Source organism: Felis catus, chromosome F1 (genome assembly GCF_018350175.1).
Source record: "Felis catus isolate Fca126 chromosome F1, F.catus_Fca126_mat1.0, whole genome shotgun sequence".
In the NCBI taxonomy this organism is placed as follows: domain Eukaryota; kingdom Metazoa; phylum Chordata; class Mammalia; order Carnivora; family Felidae; genus Felis; species Felis catus.
Window position 1 is genome coordinate 20,195,205 of NC_058384.1, and position 14,294 is coordinate 20,209,498.

The window sequence follows — 14,294 nt, forward strand, 5'->3', positions numbered from 1 at the left end:
CAGGAGAGTGTGGGCTCTCACACCTGCAGTGGAGGCCCGCTCCCTCTCCTGCGGCGGGCTCTGGCCGGTTCTGCCCCCTGCCAGCAGCTCCCCGCTGGGGGACCAGCCAGGGCCCCTCCCTGGGAACACTCGAGTTACAGCCGGGCCTTGGCCGCAAACGCGGCCTCTCCATGGCCCCTGCCTGATAAAGTTACCGCATTCGAAGTGTGACAGATTTTTGGAAGAAGCCAGAGTAGAAACCGTGGCTGAGCCCAGGCCCTGGTCTCACTCAGTGGTAACAACAGCACCTGATGTTTCCACCACAACCCTCCTGTTTGGGGGGGATTTAAAAATGCCTCAACCCCACATGGGCTTCATGACCCCAGATTTTTTTTTCAAATGACATAGCCAACAGATGGGCACACAAAAGTGTAAAAGTTACTTTTCTTTTTCATCTGTTCGTTATGAAGTCGGAGGAACATTAGTCCGTTCTGCAGACAGGGATCATTTCTGGATCTAAATGCCTTCCTAATTTTGGAGATTCTACCTTGACGCCACTCTTTGCTTACAGAGTTGTCCTTTTAGACGATCCCCGTGGGTGATACCAGGGGCCTTAGAGAACCATTTGGCCCCAGAAGCTCACCTGAGAAATTTACCTTCTGCTGGCTTTGTGTTCATGCACAGCACCTGGCTTAGGGCTCCGCCCACAATGGTAACCTGGGAAGGGCTGCTGACCCTCAGTGTGGGTCTAGGCTCCAAGGGAAGGGGTGCTGAGCCTTCGGCCCAAAGACTTCATGGAGATTATGAGATCCTTCCACAGATGAGGTAGGAAATGGGGATTTGGGTCAAAGTGGTTATCTGAACTCCCTAGAAAAAAGTATCTGGGGCAAAGTTTGTGTGCTAAGGCTTAATTGGCACATGCAGTAGTTATGAAAGCAGCCAGAGTGAGAAGAAAAGGCAGGCAGGCAGGAAAGCACATGCAAGGGGGTGTATTACCAACCTAGCCGCAGCGTCACCGAGAAAGGCAGCCTTTTGCTTGATTACACAGCATGTCTTCCAGATGGGCCAAGTGGACCCTTCACACTTCCGAGTGTGAGAGAAGGAAAGGGAATTTATGTGCTGGCTCTTTCCTGTCCTCTTGTCGATGTTCTCTCCAGGGTGCGTTCGTTCGTTCCCCAGTTTGGAGCTGTGTTACCTAGCCTTTCCAGTAGTCCCTGGCGAAGCCGGATCTCATGTCCCACATTTCACTTATTCAGACTTGGCCTCGTGTTAGGCATGATAAAACACTTACAGAAGCCCAGTGTTCACTCAGGAGTATGAGGAACAGCAGCTGAGGCCGGGGGGGGGGGGGGGGGGGGGGGGGAGCGGTCCTGGGAGATACATGCCCGAAGCTGGGCTCGGTGACAAACAAGGAGTCAGGGATTTTTGAAAGGATGTTATTCTTTTGTCTTGCCACTGAAATTGTGGCCCCACTGGACCTCCAAATGCCATTTGCAACTTATTCCTTCCTCTAGACTCACATCTGTCTTTAGTAACATATGGCAGTGAGAAGGAAAGTCCTGGAGAAGTAGCGGGGGAAAACATTCACATACCCTCACTTCGCAAACCACCGCATCCCATTTCTGCGCCATGCTCTAATACTTACTGTGTGACCTCGTGGAAGTCACTTAACCTCTGAGACGATATGACAATTTCATGGGAGTCAGCATAATGCATACAACATAGGGTCCTTTTGGGAAATCAATGAAACAAACGAGTGTATAAGGTCTTCTAAAACTCTGGTGTGATCTGGTGACGAGCTGTTATTCTTACTTCCCTTCTTCCTGTAGCACCACACCATCCCTCTTGAGACACTTGTGGCTTCTTCCTGGGACTCCTGACCTTGGGCCTGGCTATGTGTCTAGCAGGTCTCCCTCCATTCTGACCGCCAACTGTTCTGCCCCTTCAAGCTCATCTGTCCCTTGAAACCACCTCTCCTGGACATTCTTTTAGGGAGAGTCTTGACATTCATATCAGGGATCTGTTAGCTATAATGCTTTGCTAGGGTGAGGATTTCGCAATTTCACAATAAAAGGAGCTTTCTTTTGAAACAATGAGTTAGCTTTCCACGAGTACCAACATGTCGGGAACCATAAGAGCTTGCATGAGAAAAGCTGGCGTTCCTGTGTCCTAGAGCCTTTGCATCAGGCTGAAAAGAAGCAAGGCCAGCGCGTTCATTTCATGGCTAAGCCTTTTGTCTCCCTTAATGTCCTTTCCTATGTATCGTCTCCTTTTAGCTCCCAGTAACCCCTACAAAGAAGAAAGGGCATCTCCATCTTCCAGTGGAGGAAGCAGAAGTTTAGAAAAACTGACTGATTTGCCCAAGGCCCAGAACAGCCAGTCTGAGGCCAGGCAAAACAAGAAACTGTGTCTTCTGGTTCCAAGCATTTTCTATTAAACACTGCTGTTATTTGTTTTGGCTTGTTCTTACTCCCTTTATTCTTGGTTTTCACAGCGACTTCCTTCTGCAGGGAAAGTGTCCTGGCTTCTACCAGGTGCTTGTATTCTGGGTAACACAATTTCTTTAATTCACCAAGAAAGTCAGTCATAGAACCATCAGCTGTGAGGGGTCAACCCGAGACCATAAGGCCAGCCTCCTGCCCTTAGCTCGGTGGAGGCCTAAACCACGTTTCCTGGCTGGTTGAGGGACCCTTGGGATGCCGTGACCTGCCCCACAGTTGAGAACAGAAGAAAGGTCTCAGTATCTGTCAACTCAACCTCATGTTTTGGGGCTCCCCTTGGGATGGGGGTACCTATGCCCCACTCTCACCCCTGAGACATCATGGCCAGGCTGGGTAACTACAGGTCTTTTATTGTGCTGACTGTTGTTCTGCTGGTTTCTGGTTGAGGGGACTGTGCAAAGCAGTGGTATATGAGAGGAGGTCTGGGGGGTGGAGTGGAGTGAGTAGGGGGCGATGGCAGGGGAGGCGGGAAAGGAGATTGAGAGAGGACGTTGGGAGAAAGCAGAGATGCCAATGGCGATGGAATGTGGCTCCATGTTTTCCGTTTACTCCTTTTGTTTCCTTGTGAAAGGTTCTGTTGGACTTATAAACTGGTGCTTCAGGAGTTGGGTGTGTGTGTGTGTGTGTGTGTCAGAAGTGGGATGGCACTAGCTGGGCATGAGATTAAAGCAGGGGCAGCCTAAATGCTCCTAGTCACATGCAGGTCACAAAATGCTGGCTGACGTCATCAGGGCATCAGTCTCTGAATCTAAAGATAGATGTTTATCAAGAATTCCTCCTTTATATCAATTCCAAATCGTTCCTCTTTTAACTCAAATTTAAGTCCATTTCTTTTGGTTTGGCTCAAGTCAAATCCTTGCCAGCAGACCAAACTTTGACTCACAAAATCCAGAACTGCAGAGTAGCTGAGGAAGGAAGATGTGGCTGGAGTCCAGCTGTGGAAAATGCAGGAGACTGTTACAGAGGCTGGGGCTGTTGCCCAGCTATTACTGCTCTATAGGAAAACTAGTGAATGATTCCCACTCGGTGAATATAGGGGAAGCCAGAAACACCTGGCTTTTCCCGTGGTAGAAGTTCGGATGTTGAGTGACACCAATCTGAAGGAGTCAACAACACTGACCACGGTATGGAACAATGGGATTCATCATTATTTCAAATGTATCCAGAATTTGTCAGTCACCATTTTATCTCCTCTGCCCCATTCTGCCTCACGTGCCAGTCCCTCTTCTGTCTCTATGGGTGATGGCCAGACCTAGGCCCATACCTACTTGCTCAGCATGAAAGCCTTCCTCGCTTGTAAACACAGTCCCTTCTTGTTAAGCTAAGGGTGTTGTGTGCAGAAACACACCAAGTGCTTGCCTTGGTCCTTTCAGCTGTTACAACAAAATGCCACGGACTGGGTGGCTTGTAAACAACAGAAGATAATTTCTTATAGTTCTAGAGGCTGAAAGTCTGAGGTCAGGGTGCCAGCGTGCTCGGATGAAGACCTCTTCCAGGTCACAAACTTCTCATTGTATCCTCACATGGTGGAAGGGGCTAGGGAGCTCTGTGGGCTCCTTTTATTATGAGGGACACTAACCCGTGTCTTGAGGGCCCAGCCCTCATGACCTAATCCCTTCCCAAAGACCCCGCCTCCTAAAACCATGGAGGTGGGCCTTAGGATTTAGCATATGAATCTGGGAAGGGGCACAGACCAAAGCAGTGCTATACTTTGCAAACTTAGTGTCTACCTCCATACAGGGCCCCCACCTCTAAAGGTGACTAGGTTTTTGCTGTATGTGTTTTTTAAAATGAAGATGCAAATATTTATCCATATACACAAATGTGTAGGTTGTACATTTACAGATCAAAGGCAGGGAAGGTAACTAGGTCTTAAATGACAATAACCTATCTGTTTTTGAAGACCATTGTTTTTTTTTGTGTGTGTTTTTTTTTTTTTTATCAGCTACCATTTAGATTTCAAGGCACATTTTCTCATTTCACTTGACACATGAGAAAATTGTTGCCAGCTAGTTGAGCGGTAAGGTGAACTTGACTGTGATAATGGGACACAGCTCAGCAAAGACAGCAAGGTCAGCTGACCAGTGTTCTGTTCTCCTGTGCATGCTATATCTACTGACCTGGTTCAGGATCACCTCTTTGTTCTCCAAAGGACTATCAGATTAGCACCAGCATGGTCCAAGAATGTCTTTTGTACAATTAACCGGTAAGACTCAAAGAGGTTGATTAATATTTAAAATTAATCCCAGAAAGCTAACTTTGCATGGAGCTGTCAGCCTAAATTCCTTTTCTCAGATGGGTCTAGAGATTCTTGGGCAGCTAGGGAAAATATCTTGCACAGAACATAATCTGTTGAAATCTCTATTCCTGCTATGCCTACTGTATCAGTCAGATCAGCTAGAGATGCTACAGTAAAAAACAGACCCCCAATCTTAGGATTTATGCAACTGAAGTTTATAGCTCACTGTAGGTTTGGGCACTTATCCAGGGCAACTGTCCTCACATGTTGACTCAACATTCCATCCAGATTTCTTGCTCTTGCTTGTCAATACACACTTCCCTGATTGCCACGACAGGGGAAGAGCAAGGATGAGCAAGTCAGTGCTTCCAGCTGGAAGTGACATGTGTCACATTTCATCTGCATAAACAAGTCCCATGGCCACACCGAACTCTAGGCAGACAGGTGTATCTCTTACTGGTTTCCGTAAAACAAACCACCCAAACTTATGTTTTTAACAACACAGCTTATTATTTCTCGTGTTTCTGTAAGTAGGCTGGGCAACTCTTGCTGGTTTTACCCGGGTTTGCTCATACAGCTGTTTTTGGCTGGAGGATCAGATGGGCTGAATTAATGTCCTAGATTCACGTGTCTGGCGCTTGGTGCTGGCTGTTGGCTGGGGTGCCTCGGTTCTTCGCCACATGGTTTCCCATCCTCCAGGAGGCTTAACTGACTTCCTTACACGATAGTCTCAGGATGGTGTTCCAAGATGACAAAGGCAAGAGCTACAAGGTCTCTTAAACCTGAGCTCCAGAACCCACACAACACTTCTGCCACATTCTGTTGGTCAAGGTCAGTTACAAGGTCAGCCCAGATTCAAAGAATGGGGAAATAGTCTCTTGATGGAAAGAGTTGTAGTTATCGTAGCCATGTGTTTTGATCTATTTCAGCTGGGAACGTGTACAGTCTCTTCTTGTTATTTGTGGTAGTTAGGTACTATAAAGTCATTGAGAACACTGAATTAGAGAATATTGAGCCATTGCTTCTAGGAGGGAATACAGGGTTAGGTTCCTGTGAGCCTCTGGATACAGCATTTTCATCAAGTGGTCAATACATGACCTTGTTTTATGTGAGCATCTATTTATTAACACCTTATTTAGTATATATTGTTGAGCCATGGCTAACAGCTCTGTAACTCATGCCTAAATGAAGCTTATTTAATACGTATTTTCTCCATAAGACACATCACAGCCTTCTTGTGCTTAGGAACACTAGAAAACATTGCAACATTACACTTGGGGGCCATTTAAATATGAAATCACCAACAAAAAGTACAAAAATGTGAAAAAAAATGCCATGAACTAGCCCCCCAAAAGGACACGTCTATAGTATAAGAGCTGAAACAAGAAGGCAAAACAACACCTTTGTTTTACCTCAGCAGGGAGTGTGTGTGTGGGGGGGGGTGGGTACAAATCAGATTTGTCCCACGGGGCGCCTGGGTGGCGCAGTCGGTTAAGCGTCCGACTTCAGCCAGGTCACGATCTCACAGTCCGTGAGTTCGAGCCCCGCATCAGGCTCTGGGCTGATGGCTCGGAACCTGGAGCCTGCTTCCGATTCTGTGTCTCCCTCTCTCTCTGCCCCTCCCCCATTCATGCTCTGTCTCTCTCTGTCCCAAAAATAAATAAAAAACGTTGAAAAAAAAATTTAAAAAAAAAGATTTGTCCCCACTCCGCACATGTCCATGAATGACCATGAAGGCAGGGTGAGCATTGATTTGGAGGTTACAAATAAATTGTAGCAAGTAGGCACATTTTCAAGTGTAGAACCCACAAATAATGAGCATTGACTGTGTATAGAAGAGGGAAACCAGATTGCTGAACAGTGGTAAATTCTGTCACACTCATCATGGGAAAACAGGAAAGAGATGAACATTTATGGAGTACTTACTATGTGCTGGCATTATGCATTTATTATAGTATATAATATACTTTAATAGCATCTCTTTTTATATGTTGCTGGATTCAGTTTGCTGGTGTTTTGTTGAGAGCTTTTTCTTGTGATGTCTTGGTCTAGTTTTGGTATCAAAATCCTCTTAGATTAAGTTAGGAAGTATTCCCTCTTGTGTTTTTGGAAGAGTTGATAAAAGAATTAACACAATCCTTCATAAACTTTTAGTAGAATTCACCAGTGAAGCCATCCAGTACAGGGCTTGTGGGGAAAATTTTTATTACTAATTCAGCTTCTTGGCTCAGGTCTAGTCAGATTTTCTTTTCTTTTTTTGAGAGAGACAGCATGCACACACAGCCGGGGCAGAGGGAGAGAGAATCTTAAGCAGGTTCCACGCTAGGTGAGGAGCCTCATGCAGGGCTCTATCTCGCAACTGTGAGATCATGACTTGAGCTGAAATCAAGAGTTGGATGCCTAACAGCCTGAATCATCCAGGTGCCCCAGATTTTCTATTTCATCTTGAGTCAGTATTGGTGGTTGTGTCTTTCTAGGAATTTGTCTGTTTCATCTGGGTGATCGAATTTGTGGATATAACCATTGTTCATAATATTCTGTTACAATCCTTTTTATTCCTGTGAGGTCAGTGTGATCCCTTCGTCTTCCCTGACTTTAATAATTTGAGTGTTCTCTCTTTTCTCTTGGTCAATGTAACTGAAAGTTTGTCAATTCTTTTTCTTTTTTCAAAGACCCAACTTTTAGTTTTCTTCATTTCTATTTTTCCTCTTTATTCCATTTATTTTCACACTAATATTTATTGCTTGCTTTCTTCTGCTTGCTTTGGATTTTGTTTGTTCTTCCTTTCTAATTTCTTTTTTTTTTTAATGTTTGTTTAATTTTGAGAGAAAGAGACAAAGTGCAGGCAGTGGAGAGGGGGGTGCAGAGAGAGAGGGAGACACAGAATCCAAAGCAGGCTAAAGGCTCTGAGCTGTCAGTACAGAGCCTGATGCGGGGCTCGAAACCATAAACCGTGAGATCATGACCTGAGCCGAAGTCGAATGAACACTCAACCGACTGAGCCACCCAGGCACCTCTTTCTTTTCTAATTTCTTAAAGTGCAAATTGATTTGAGACCTTTCTTCTTTTTTAATATAGGCATTCACAGCTTCTAAGCAGTTTCTGCTGCATCCCACAACATTTGATATATTGTGTTTTATTTTCATTTATATCAAACCTTTTATTCTAATGTCCCTTGTTATTTTTTGACCCATTGGTTATTTAGGAATGTATTTAATTTCTGTATATTTGTAAATTTCCCAAATTACCTTCTGTTCTTGGTTTCTAATTTCATTCTCTTGTGGTTGAAGAATGTACTTCCTATGATTTTAATCATTTAAAAATTGAGACTTGTTTTACAGTGAAACGTGGTCTTTCCTGGAGAAAGATCCATGTGCACTTGAAGAATATGTATTCAGTTGTTATTGGGTGAAGTATTTGATAGATATATTCTGTCTCGTTGGGTTATGGTGTTATTCAAGTCTTTGGTTTCCTTGTTGACTTTCTGCCTGGTTTTTATATTCATTATTGAAAGCGAAATATTGAAGTCTTCACCTGTTTTTGAATTATCTATTTCAATTCTGTGAATTTGCTTAGATTTTGAGACAGTTTATAAGTGCATAGATGTTTGTAATTGTTTTATCTTTTTTAAGATCGACCCTTTTATCATAGAATTTCTTTTTCTCAAGCAACAATTTTGCCATTTACTGGTATGATACAGTAAAACTAATTAGTATAGTATTTTGTCTGATATTAATGTAGTTACCCCAGCTCCCTTCTGTTTACATGGTATGTTGCTTTCCATTGTTTTACTTCCAACCCAGCTATGCCTTTGGATCTACAGTGTATCCCTTACAGAAAGCATACATTTGTATCAGGTTCATTATTTTCATCCATGCTGCCAATATCTGCCTGTTAATTGGAGTGTTGAAGTGCTGGTCTTATTGAGGATCCTTTCTATGTGATGAGTTGATTCTTTCCTGTTATTTTCAAGATTTTCGCTTTGCCTTTGGCTTTTCATAATTTGATTAGTTTAGTTTAGCTTTTATGTCTCTGAAAATCATAGGTGAAACTCAAGCTGTTCCCCCAAATTGGCATAAAGTAACCACTTTTAACCAATTCCGTCACTAGGAAAACTCTAGTGCTATAGCCAATCATTATAAAAACTTAACAGCCTCTGTATTTTCACTGTATAAGCTGTTCTAAAATAATAATCCTCTGAGCCTCATTCTGCCATTGGTTTGAAAGCTCCCAGTTTGCAAACTGTTTTTATGTGCACAAACTAATTAAGCTAATTAAACTCTCCCTAATTTAACTCTATTTTAATGATCTGGTGATATGATTTAATTTTATTATTTCTGGTTTTTTGACAGTATCTAATACATAAATAGTAGATTTATTGTGAGGATTATATAGGCAAATATACATAAACCCCAATAACTGGGTCTCACTTAATGCTACGGTAATTTTTTCTCTTTTTGGAAACTCATGCTCAACGGGTGGTAATGCTACTCCCATTTGTGTCAAATTATTATTTTTTTATTGAGGTATAATTGACACATAACATTATATTAGTTTTGGGTATAAACATAATGGTTTGATATTTGTATACATTGTGAAATGATCCCCACAATAAGTCTAATTAATATCTGTCACCATACATAGTTACAACAAATTTTTTCTTGTAATGAGGATGTTAAAAATGTACACTTAGTAACTTTCAAATATGCAATACAGTTTTATTAACTATTGTCACCCTGGTTCACGTGATATCACCATGACTTATTTAGTTTATAACTGGAAGTTTGTACCTTGTGGCCGCCTTCAGTCATTCATTGTACCAGCCCTATACCCCGCCCACCCCCCCAGCCCCCCAACCTCCAGTCTGTCCTCTGTACCTCTGAGCTGGTTTTCCTTTTGTTTGGTGGGTTTTTAGATTCCACATAAAAGTGAGATCATCCAGCATTTGTTTTTCTCTGTCTGACTTACTTAGCATAATGCCCTTGAGGTCCATCCATGTTGTTGCAAATGGCACAGTTTCATTCTTTTATGGCTGATTAGTATCGTGTGTGTGTGTGTGTGTGTGTGTGTGTGTGTGTGTGTGTGTGAGACATCTTCTTTATCCATTGATCCACTGATGGAGCTTCAATTGTTTCCATGGCTTAGCTATTGTAAATAATGTTACAGGGTGCCTGGGTGGCTCAGTTGGTTAAGCATCTAACTTCGGCTCAGGTCATGATCTTGTGGTTTGTGGAATGAGCCCTGCATCAGGCTCTGTGCTGACAGCTTGGAGTCTGGAGCCTGCTTCAGATTCTGTCTCTCTCTCTCTCTCTCTCTCTCTCTCTCTCTCTCTCTCTGCTCCTCCCCCACTCATGCTCTGTCTCGCTCTGTCTCTCAAAAATAAACATAAAAAAATTAATGCTGCAATGAACACAGTGGTGCACATATCTTTTCGAATTAGTGTTTCTGTTTTCTTCACAGAAATACCTAGAACTGGAATTGCTGGATCATATGACAGTTCTATTTTTAACTTTTTGAGGAACCTCCACACCGTTTTCCATGGCGGCTGCACCACTTTACATTCCTATCAGCAGTGCCCGAGGGTTCCTTTTCTCCACATCTTCGCCAACGCTGGTTATTCCTTTGACAGTTTGATTTTGATATGGTTGAGGTACTTGAGTTTCATTGAGCTTCTTGATGTGTAGGTTAATGTTTTACATCCTGTCTGGGAAGTTTTCAGCCATTATTTCTTCAGATAGTCTTTTGCCCTTTCTTTTTCTTCTGGAACCCCAATTACACATATGTTGGTACACACATGTTCACACAATGCTACATACGCGTATGACCCTGTGGATTCCAAGGAATGTGTTGGAGTTTTTCAAAGCCCTATAAACGTTTCATTCTACAGATTTGCCTTTGAAACTTTTTGGTTAGCCTACTGTTTACCCCAGCCGTTATCCATCACCTCAGGCGTAAAGTGACGTAGTTGCCTCTAGTTGTTGACAAACCTACCAGGGTAAAAGGTTTTTCACACTGAGTGAGCTCCAAGATAGGCCAAATCAAGAGAATTTTGTCAGTGGGGCCTGTCAGGAAATCAGCAGACAGATGAAATAATGACAGTTCTCTGGGGGTGAGGTTTTGAAGGTGTTCTAATCCTGTTTTGTCCCCTCCCGTGGTTGGCAGGTTTGTAGTTTTCACTACAATTGGAGACTCTTGGTTTTCAAGGCCACCACAGAACTGGAGGGAATGTACATTAAAATGACACACAGTTGGGGCTCCTGGGTGGCTTGCTTTCTGAAGTGGGATTAGGGAACCAGTAAGGCACAGGCTGTGAATTGTTATTAAGAAATCAAGGGGCACCTGGGTGGCTCAGTCGGTTAAGCATCCAACTCTTGCTTTTGGCAAAGGTCATGATCTCATGGTTTGTGGGATCAAGCCCCCCATCAGGCTCAGCATTGACAGCACAGAGCCTGCTTGGGATTCTCTCTCTCTCTGCCCCTCCCCCACTCATTCTCTCTCTCTCTCTCTCTCAAAATAAATAAACTTAAAAAAAAAAAAAAAGGAAATCAGTATTGGGGCACCTGGGTAGCTCAGTTAGTTGAAAGGCTGATCTTGATTTTGGCTCCGGTCATGATCCCAGAGTTGTGGGATCCAGCCCCACACTGGACTCCATGCTGAGCATGGAGCCTGCTTAAGGTTCTTTCTCGTAGGAGCTCCAGATTCAGTAGGTTGGGTGGCCGATTTCAGCTCAGGTCATTATCTCATGGTTCATGAGCTTGAGCCCCGCGTCGGGCTCTGTGCTGACGTTCAGAGCCTGGAGCCTGCTTCACATTCTGTGTCTCCCTTTCTCTCTGTTTCTCTCTCTCTCTCTCTCTCTCTCTCTCTCAAAAATAAATAAACATTAAAAGATTCTCTTTCTCTGCCCCTCCCCACCCCTCTCTCCCCCGGTGTTCTCTCTCTCTCTCTAAAATAAAAAAAAGAAATCAGTATTGAGAGTTACAATTTTGAACAGTACATTTTGTTTGCCACCAATCTCCTGGACTCCCAGCTCCCCTCCAACTAGTCGGGAGTTTGTATTAGTCCTTTCCATTCACATCCACTCTGGATGGGGCAAGGCCCAAAGTAAGCCCAGGTCATAAGCTTCCATTGCACCCACTCAGGGTCTAAGAGAACAGATCCCAGTGCCTGCCTTGACCCACCCATTTCTTTTCTTTCTTTGTCAACTCTCTTTTTTCTTTGCCTTGGATTACCTAAAGCTGAGTTCATTGAGATCTCAATAAGGTCATATTGTAATTGCAAATTCACAACAGGTTTTCAGTTCAACCGGATGAATTTTCATGGTGCTCACAGAGGATGCACTCACCGAGGGCATCTCAATGGAATTGCAGTTTGATAACCAAACAGAAGCACAATGGAAGATTGTGGTGATTAATACAGCCCCATTCACAGCCACCCAAAGATAATCCACTGTTCCCTGTGATTTGAATCCATCAGAAGGAAAGGCGGGGAAAGAAAGGATTTGGTTCCAGCAATTGGAATAATTCTAGGTTTATCTCATGGTGTGTGTTTGGGTTACTGAGGTTAAAAAACTCCTGGTTGGACCTTGAGCCCCATGGGAAACTGCTGCCTGTCCTCTCCTTTGCCTTTGGAGGCTTCCCCACTAGAACACAGCAGATCGCTATTGCTAAGCACGCCCTCCCCACCCTTCCCTGACACTCCAAAAATAACCTCTGCTGAGACCTTCCCTTCACACACATGCATGTGCAGAGTCAGGCGCGCACGCGTGCACACACACACACACACACACACACACACACTCACAGGAATAGCTCTAGCCTCTGCCTTTGTCCTCTACTTTGAACTTTTTCTCAGGCTTCCCCACTGGTCTTCCTTTAGCTGTATACCTGAATTCTTTCTCTCTATAACATGGTTAACAGATGTCTATCACTAGACCATCAGGTTTCATTAAATTTTCGAAATTTAAACACTTTTTGGAGATAGTTATAGATTCACATGCAGTGGTAAGAAATAATACAGGGAGATACCATGTGTTCTTCACCAGGTTTCTCCCAGTGATATAACATCTTGCAAAACTATGGCACAAATGGCAGCCAGGATATTGACACTGGCATAATCCCCGGATCGTACCCAGAGGTCCCCTGTCTCACATGTATGCATTTGTGTGTGCACGTTCAGTTCTATTTTATCACGAGTGGCGGTTTGCCTATCAATCACCATCTCTCATGTTAGTTTTGTATAACCCCACCCATCTCCCTCTCCCCACTCCCTCCTCAGCTCCCCAACCTAACCACTGATTTGTTCTCCATCGCTATAATTTTGTCATTTTCAGGAGTGTTTTATAAATGAACTCATAAGGGGAGACTGGGTGACTCAGTGGGTTAAGCATCCAACTTAGGCTCAGGTCTTGGTCTCCCGGCTTGTGGGTTCGAGCCCATGTCAGGCTCTAGGCTGACCGCTCAGACTAGAGACTGCTTTGGATTCTGTGTCTCCCTCTTTCTTTGACCCCCCCCCCCAACGCTTTCTCACAAGTGCTCTCTCTCTCTCACTCACTCTCTCAAAAATAAACATTAAAAAATGATCTCATAACATATGTAACCTTTTAGGATTAGCTTTTTTCACTCAGCCTAATTCCCCTCTGATCCACCCAAGGTTTTCTGTATATCAGTGGTTTCTACCTGAGTAGCATTCCCAGGTATAGATGGACATTTGATTTAACTGTTTACCCAGCGAATATCTGGAATATTCAGGATATCTGGGTTTCCAGTTTGGGACTAATTGGAATAAAGCTGCTATGAACATTCATATACAGGCTTTTGTGTGAACATAAAACCTATGTTTTCATTTCTCTGGGATAAGTGCCCAAGAGTACAGTTGCTGGGTCATGTGGTAATTGCATGTTTAGATTTATAAGAAGCTACCAAATGTTCTCCAGAGTGATTGTTCCTACCAGCAATGTGTGAGTGATCTAGTTTCTCTGCACCCTTGCCAGCAATTGGTATTATCACATTTTTTTAAAACTTTAGCCATTCAATAGGTATACAGTGAAATCTCATTCACTCATGAAAAATCTAATTTTAAAAATCTATTTAATATTTTAACTTTTATTGATTACTTGCACAGCTTTCATAGATTTTTATTTTTTAGGAGCTTATTTACAACTGAACAATTGTATGAAGCACTGAAAAATTTCAAATAGTATTTCACATAATTTCATTTCACTCATTTGGTCACACATTTTTCAATATGCTAAAAATTCTATCAGTGCCGGCTTTTGAGACATGACTTGATGTACAATATTGAAACCCTTTCAACAGTTGTCAACTCAAAAGTTAACATGACATATACTGACTGTATGAATAACGTAGTCAAATGACTATTCCAGCCTTTGTGGGCCTATTATAAAGGGAATTGCTTTGTTCACATACCAATTATGTTTCTGTACATATAAAATAGTTTTCTCTTTTTAAAGGTATTTATTGGGGTGCCTGGGTGGCGCAGTCGGTTAAGCGTCCGACTTCAGCCAGGTCACGATCTCGCGGTCCGTGAGTTCGAGCCCCGCGTCAGGCTCTGGGCTG

General features: G+C 43.3%; 1 long non-coding RNA gene across 3 annotated transcripts in view; it reads left to right on the top strand.

The window, feature by feature from the left end:
- Window positions 1–14,294, top strand: part of LOC109495600 — a 53,847-nt gene that overhangs the window by 983 nt on the left and 38,570 nt on the right. The window lies entirely within an intron of this gene.